Genomic DNA, 6,092 nt, shown 5'->3' on the forward strand with positions numbered 1-6,092 from the left:
GCAAATTGACTGTTGCTGATCTTGTTCCTTCCACTCCCGACGTCCGACCTACTTCTCCTTCAGACTATAATGAACAAAACGTCAGTTCTGATTATCGTGTAAATGAATTTCCGCCTTCACCTCCGCGACAGGTTCAGAATCCTAGTGCCCTCAGGATAGAACCAGTAACAGTGACAATCAAGCGACGTCGCACTCAATACGGTGGGGGTGAGGATTTGGCTGTGCCTTCTGCCCCAACCTCCTCCGTATCGATTGTGTCCCCTGCTCCTCTCGATGTCACGATGCCTCCCGTCCGTGGTACGGTGAGTGGCGAAGAAGTTACCTCCAGCATCCCTCCTGCTCGTGAAGTGGCTCCTTCTGAGTGGCCTGTGTGTGGAGTGGGAACCTAGTCCCCCCCCCACCACCCTCCCTCCCCCTTCATCTTTGTGTCCTCCATTACTGCCTGAGACAACGCAATGTCCTCCTGCTCCTTCGTCTTCAGACGCCGACAGATTCCCGAATTTGCCGCCTACAACAACTCCCGAGGAGAATGAAATTAGCGACCAAGTATCACCTGTTGTATTGGTGGTTCCACAGAATGCTTCCGCCTTAGTGACCGGATCTGCAGTATAAGGCCCTTGTTCTGAGGGGTAGGAGGCTGTCCCTATGACCCCTCCCACACCTCCGTCTGCAGAAGCCGCCATGCCACGTAGCCGGCAGAAACAACGCGTACAACCTGACCGTGCGGTGGCACTTAAGAAATCTGAGAAAAAAGGTTGCAATGATGGGGGTTCTGGTCCCCCTATGTCTGATTCCTCTGTGGACTCCGCAGTGGTTCGTGACGCTCAGCTGTCTACCTAATTCTGCTCAATACGTTCCGTACATCCCTGTATAGCTTTGGTCAATGACGCAAACCACCACGGTCCTTTCCTTACATATTACTCGTGTGGAATCAGAACTGCGATTGGCTTCGCTGGATCAATTCATTTATGATTCATATGCGGACATAGGATGTACACGTAATTCAGCTTATTATTCATGGCATATTTTGGTTAGCTCTCTACTGCAAAGATACGACGCTAAGAAGAGAATTTTCAGTCTTCTTACAGGAGGTGTTATTTAGTAATTTCTCCTTACCTGGTTTTCGTATGATCTTTAATGTAGCACTCGAATATTCTACGGGGACCGCCTTATTCATTCGCGTCGGCATTCCTATTGCTGAAGTGGAAATGTTGGATTCTGGCAGGGGCATAGGTTGTCAGCTTTTTAACCTCTCCATGGTTCTTTTATATGCCCCGTCTGGCACTGCTCGCGCAGTGGATCGTTCGCGTTTTTATAAAGAGGATATTGTTTATCTGTTGCGTAAGAGTCCTTCTGGTATTCTGTTTGGTGGTGATTTTAACTGTGTATTGCGTCCTGCAGATCAATCTCTTTTTCCCACTTTGAATGAGGTCGCGACTACTCTACCCTGTAATAATTCATTCAAAAGGGAGGTAAAGGTAGCACCCAGCAACGGCCGAAAGCGCAAGTTAAATTCCTTGGGAAGTCCATCTAGACCCGGGATATGTAAATACCCGACGTTAGTTAAATTTACCCACTTTACTGCAACTTCTAGTTTCAGGTTAGATAGGTTTTACTTATCAGACTGCCTGAGCGATAGTATCCTTAGTGTTGAAGTCATCCTAGCTTCCTTTACGGATCACTGTGCTTTGACCGCGACTCTCAAACTTGAACGGCAACCAGTCAAATTGTTTCGTCCTCCGTGGATGTTAAACGTCGCTCACTTAGCTGACCTCTCTCTTGATGCCGTGATGCGAGTCGTGTGGGAGAGTACTCTACGATCCAGTGAGAAATACTCTTCCACCCTTGACTGGCGGACCCAGCTTGCAAAATCGAGGTTCAGGCAAACTCTGATACTTTTCTGTGCTGCCAAAGCCCGAGACTTTGGAAGAATTTACGAATCTTGCTATTCCCTCCTGCGTGAAGTTTATGCTGCTTCGGATCATACCCCTCTGCGATTTGCGGATGTTGGGCATGTAAAGGAAAAATTGTTTACCTTGAGGAAACTACAAATGGAAGGTTTGAAAATCCGATCTAAGCCGCTTTCATTGGTGACGGACGAACTGACGTCCTTGCATGGTTTGCTTCGGCATCAGACCCGTCGCCTTCGCGCTTGTATTCATTCTCTCACGACAAATGATGGGCGTATCGTATCAGAGGAATCTGATATAGTGCGTATCTTACACCAGTACTATGTAGACATCTACGACATCGATGAGTCCAATGAAACCTTTTATGACCCACTTGTCAGCATCATGGATACGACAATTACACCCGAACAAAAGGCAACGCTATTAGCTGCCTTTCAGCCTGAGAAAGTTTACAAACTTATTGTGGGCTCGCCTTCCCAAAAGTCCCCGGGTCTAGATGGACTTCCCAAGGAATTTAACGTGCGCTTTTGGCCGTTGTTGGGTGCTACCTTTACCTCCCGTTTGAATGAAGTGTTCAGGGTAGCGTAGTGCCAACCACGTTCAACTACTACTACTACTACGTGATCAGGCCCAGTGAACCGCACGCATCTACAAGTTTCCTCCTCCACTGTATTCTGTCCATTGCTGCTATCCGCCATTCGTCCACATCTATTAACATTTGTTCTAAATCTTCATGGAGTCCATCCCTCCAACGCTTCTCCATCTGTGTTCCTCCATCCGGGCCACATGGCCGGCCCACTGCATTCGTTTGGCTTTGACAGCTCCTGCTATGTTGGGCTGCTGGTATAGTTCCTCAAGTTCTTGGTTGTATCTGATCCTCCATTCCCCTGTATCTGCATCCAGAACCGGACCGAAGATCTTCCGAAGCACTTTTCTCTCAAAGACAAGGAGCTTATGGAAGTCCTGTTTCCGTATACTCCGTATCACAGCCGACCACGTTCAAAGTGGGAAAAATTGTTTTAATCCCGAAATGCACTGGACCGGCTGCTGCTGATAGCTTTCGCCCACTTACTTTGTTTGATTATAAGACAGTGGCGAGGGCAGTTAATAATAGGATGTCGGCTCTGATGGAGACGATTGTTGCAAAACGTGAAAGCTGCGCACCTGGTCGTACCATTCTTATTCCTATAGTCGAGTGTCGTGACGTGATTTCGGTTGCTGCTGCAACGTCCGTCCCTTATGCCCTTGCTTTCCTAGACTCTGATAAGGCATTTGATCATGTTAATCACGACATTTTGCTTCGTATTCTGAAGGCAGTTGGTTTTACTGTTGACACACGTCGGGTGCTCTCAAATCTGTTTACGGGTATTCCGGCTTCGGTGGTTGTTAATGGCCAGCTGACGCCCCCCAATAAATATACGTAGGGGAGTGCCTCAAGGAAGCCCGCTGTTAGTGGCTTTGTGTTGTCTCTGGAGCCCCTACTTCGGATGGTAGCATCACAGCTGACAGGTTGGACGCTTTCCGGCTGGGCTATAGCTGTTCGTCCATACGCGGATGACGTGATGGTTCTACTTCGCAATCCTGCTGAGATACGTCGACTGAAGGCTGTAATCGATGATTTTTGTCAGAGTTCATATGCAAAGCTGTTGAAGTTAAAAGGCAAGCTTCTTCCCTTGCGGGCCGGCCGTTGTGGGCGAGTGGTTCTAGGCGCTTCAGTGTGGAACCGCGCGACCGCTACGGTCGCAGGTTCGAATCCTGCCTCGGGCATGGATGTGTGTGATGTCCTTAGGTTAGTTAGGTTTAAGTAGTTTTACGTTCTAGGGGACTGATGACCTCAGATGTTATGTCCCATAGTGCTCAGAGCCATTTCAACCATTTTTTCTCTTGCGAGATTTTGATGACGCGGTTGTTCCATGGGCTACTGCAGTGGATCGGCATACGTCTCTCGGTATCATTGATCGTTGTCCACTCAAAATGGCGGCGCTCAACTGGAAGTCTGTTACGGAAAAAATTCATGGAGCGATACTAGAGCATGAAAGGCGTTCTCATACTCTTCTCCAGGTAGTCCGAATACAGGATACATACGTCTAATGCGGGGCTTATTAAGTGGCCCAAGTTAATCCGCTTCCCAGGATGATGGCGAAGAAACTACAACAATTGCTTGGTCGTTTCTTATGGAAAAGACATATATTTCGCTTACCGTATGAGGTCATCACGAGGCTAGACCTGACTGATATACGGAGAAAGACGCACTTGCTATATGTGGGTCGTACTGCTTTGACGATGACTCAAGAAACTCACACATTCACGTCTCATTTATTTCTCTGTGTCCGTCCCGCTAGTCATGAACCCCCTATTGATAATGGTCACATAAATTATAAGTTAAAACACATTCGTGACTTCTGTCGTGCGGCGAGCTATTTAGGGGCTGACATCTTATGGAGACCCGTCCTTACCATGAAATTCCTACAGACTCATTGGAAGGCAGTTCTTGCCCGAACCTCGTCGGAAGAGGATCGCCGCAAACAAATTGGGCGACAGTTTGGCGCAATATCGGTCTTCCGATTTTGCCGATGCCTGTAGCATCCTCGTGGTATAAGGTAGTCAGTAACGTCATTCCAAAGAACGTGCGACTTTTCCGTTTTGGCCTTAGCTCACGGATTCATGTAGTCGTTGTACATCTCCAGATAAGCTTCACTTGTGGAGGTCATACGGCAAACTGATCTTGGATCAGAACAGAAATGGCCTTCCTTACTCGATCCTCTGAGACTCAATACACTACGGACATCATATTGCTCCCAGACTCTTCTTTTCTTCCACCGTCGAAAACCCATTACGTTATGTGGTTGCTGGGACACTTAGTTCATTATGTTGTAGAAGGCGAGGGGGAAGATCACATGATCTACATTCACTACATCATCACTGCCTATTGAACATGCTTGCGAATGCCTCGATATCGAGACCTCTTCGCCAACATGGTGAATCTTGTTTTGCGTCGGCAAGGTGCTGGTTAATTTTCTATTTCTGATGATAGGTGTTTCTCTTTGTTATGTGTTTCCCATCTGATTTGCTTCGGCTTGTCCTCTCCTGGTTTCCCTGTTCGTTTAGTTTGTATTTTGACTCAGCATCGCTCCAGTCTCTATTGTGTATAGATGAAGTATAGATACACATGAGCGTATAGAATTCTTGCAGTCAAATTGGTTTTTTTCTTAGTTTTTCTGTTTCGACAGTAATCTGGTTTCGTTTTCCTTCTGCTTTTAGATTCTGTTACAACCTATAAAAACATATAAATACAAAAAAATTTAAAAAATTACTAAAAACTTTATAAAAATAATTGTTGATACGTGTCATGGTGGTTTGTCGGCTATGTTCTCGTTTTTTTTTTCCATCCATTATTCTGTCACAATAATTAATTTTTTCTCCCATTTGCAGCTTCTATTATATAATGGTTTGACTGTGGGCTACTGAAGTGTCATGATAGTACCAAGTCATTCTGACAATAAAAAAATTACGAGTCCCGGTCCAACAAAAATTTTCGTTGTCGTCATTCCATTACACAGCTGATGGCTGTTCGTAGTGGCTACCGCGAATACATTTCATGCTGCAGTTCGGAGTTTGTAAAACAAGAAACTGGTATGGAATGCTATAGTACATCTATCAATGTACCGGTTACAGTTCGCCCCGAGACACGGAGGTGGCGACATGGGGGCTCTTACGGCAGTGTAGCCGGCCTGTGTGGCCGAGCGGTTCTAGGCGCTTCAGTCTGGAACCGCGCAACCACTGCGGTCGCAGGTTCGAATCCTGCCTCGGGCATGGATGTGTGTGATGTCCTTAGGTTAGTTAGGTTTAATTAGTTCTAAGTTCTAGGCGACTGATGACCTCAGAAGTTAAGTCCCATAGTGCTCAGAGCCATTTTTGTTTTTGAACGACAGTGTAAACAGTTCCAATTCGGGCAGTGCTCACGAAGTAAACAGAGGTGGTTTCGTACAGACTTCCAATTGTGGCCTGTAACATGGCGGTGTGTGACGTAAGTAAGTCGGTGCATGAGAAACAGCTTTCCATAAATGAGTTGCTAACCGCAGAAAACGAGCCTCCAACTAAAATCCATAGAAGAATGAAAGCTGTGTACGGCGATGATTGTACCGACATCAGTAATGTGCGACGTTGAATTGTTCATGCTCG

The 6,092-nt window shown here is 46.6% G+C and overlaps 1 non-coding gene across 1 annotated transcript; it reads left to right on the plus strand.

Annotated features, from left to right (window-relative positions):
* The first annotated feature begins 5,639 nt into the window (after window positions 1–5,639).
* On the plus strand, window positions 5,640–5,723 carry Trnas-gga. Its single transcript is given in 2 exon segments — window positions 5,640–5,679; window positions 5,689–5,723. It is a non-coding gene; the product is annotated as a tRNA-Ser (tRNA).
* Window positions 5,724–6,092: the final 369 nt, after the last annotated feature.

This window comes from Schistocerca americana, chromosome 10, assembly GCF_021461395.2.
Source record: "Schistocerca americana isolate TAMUIC-IGC-003095 chromosome 10, iqSchAmer2.1, whole genome shotgun sequence".
Taxonomy (NCBI): Eukaryota; Metazoa; Arthropoda; class Insecta; order Orthoptera; family Acrididae; genus Schistocerca; species Schistocerca americana.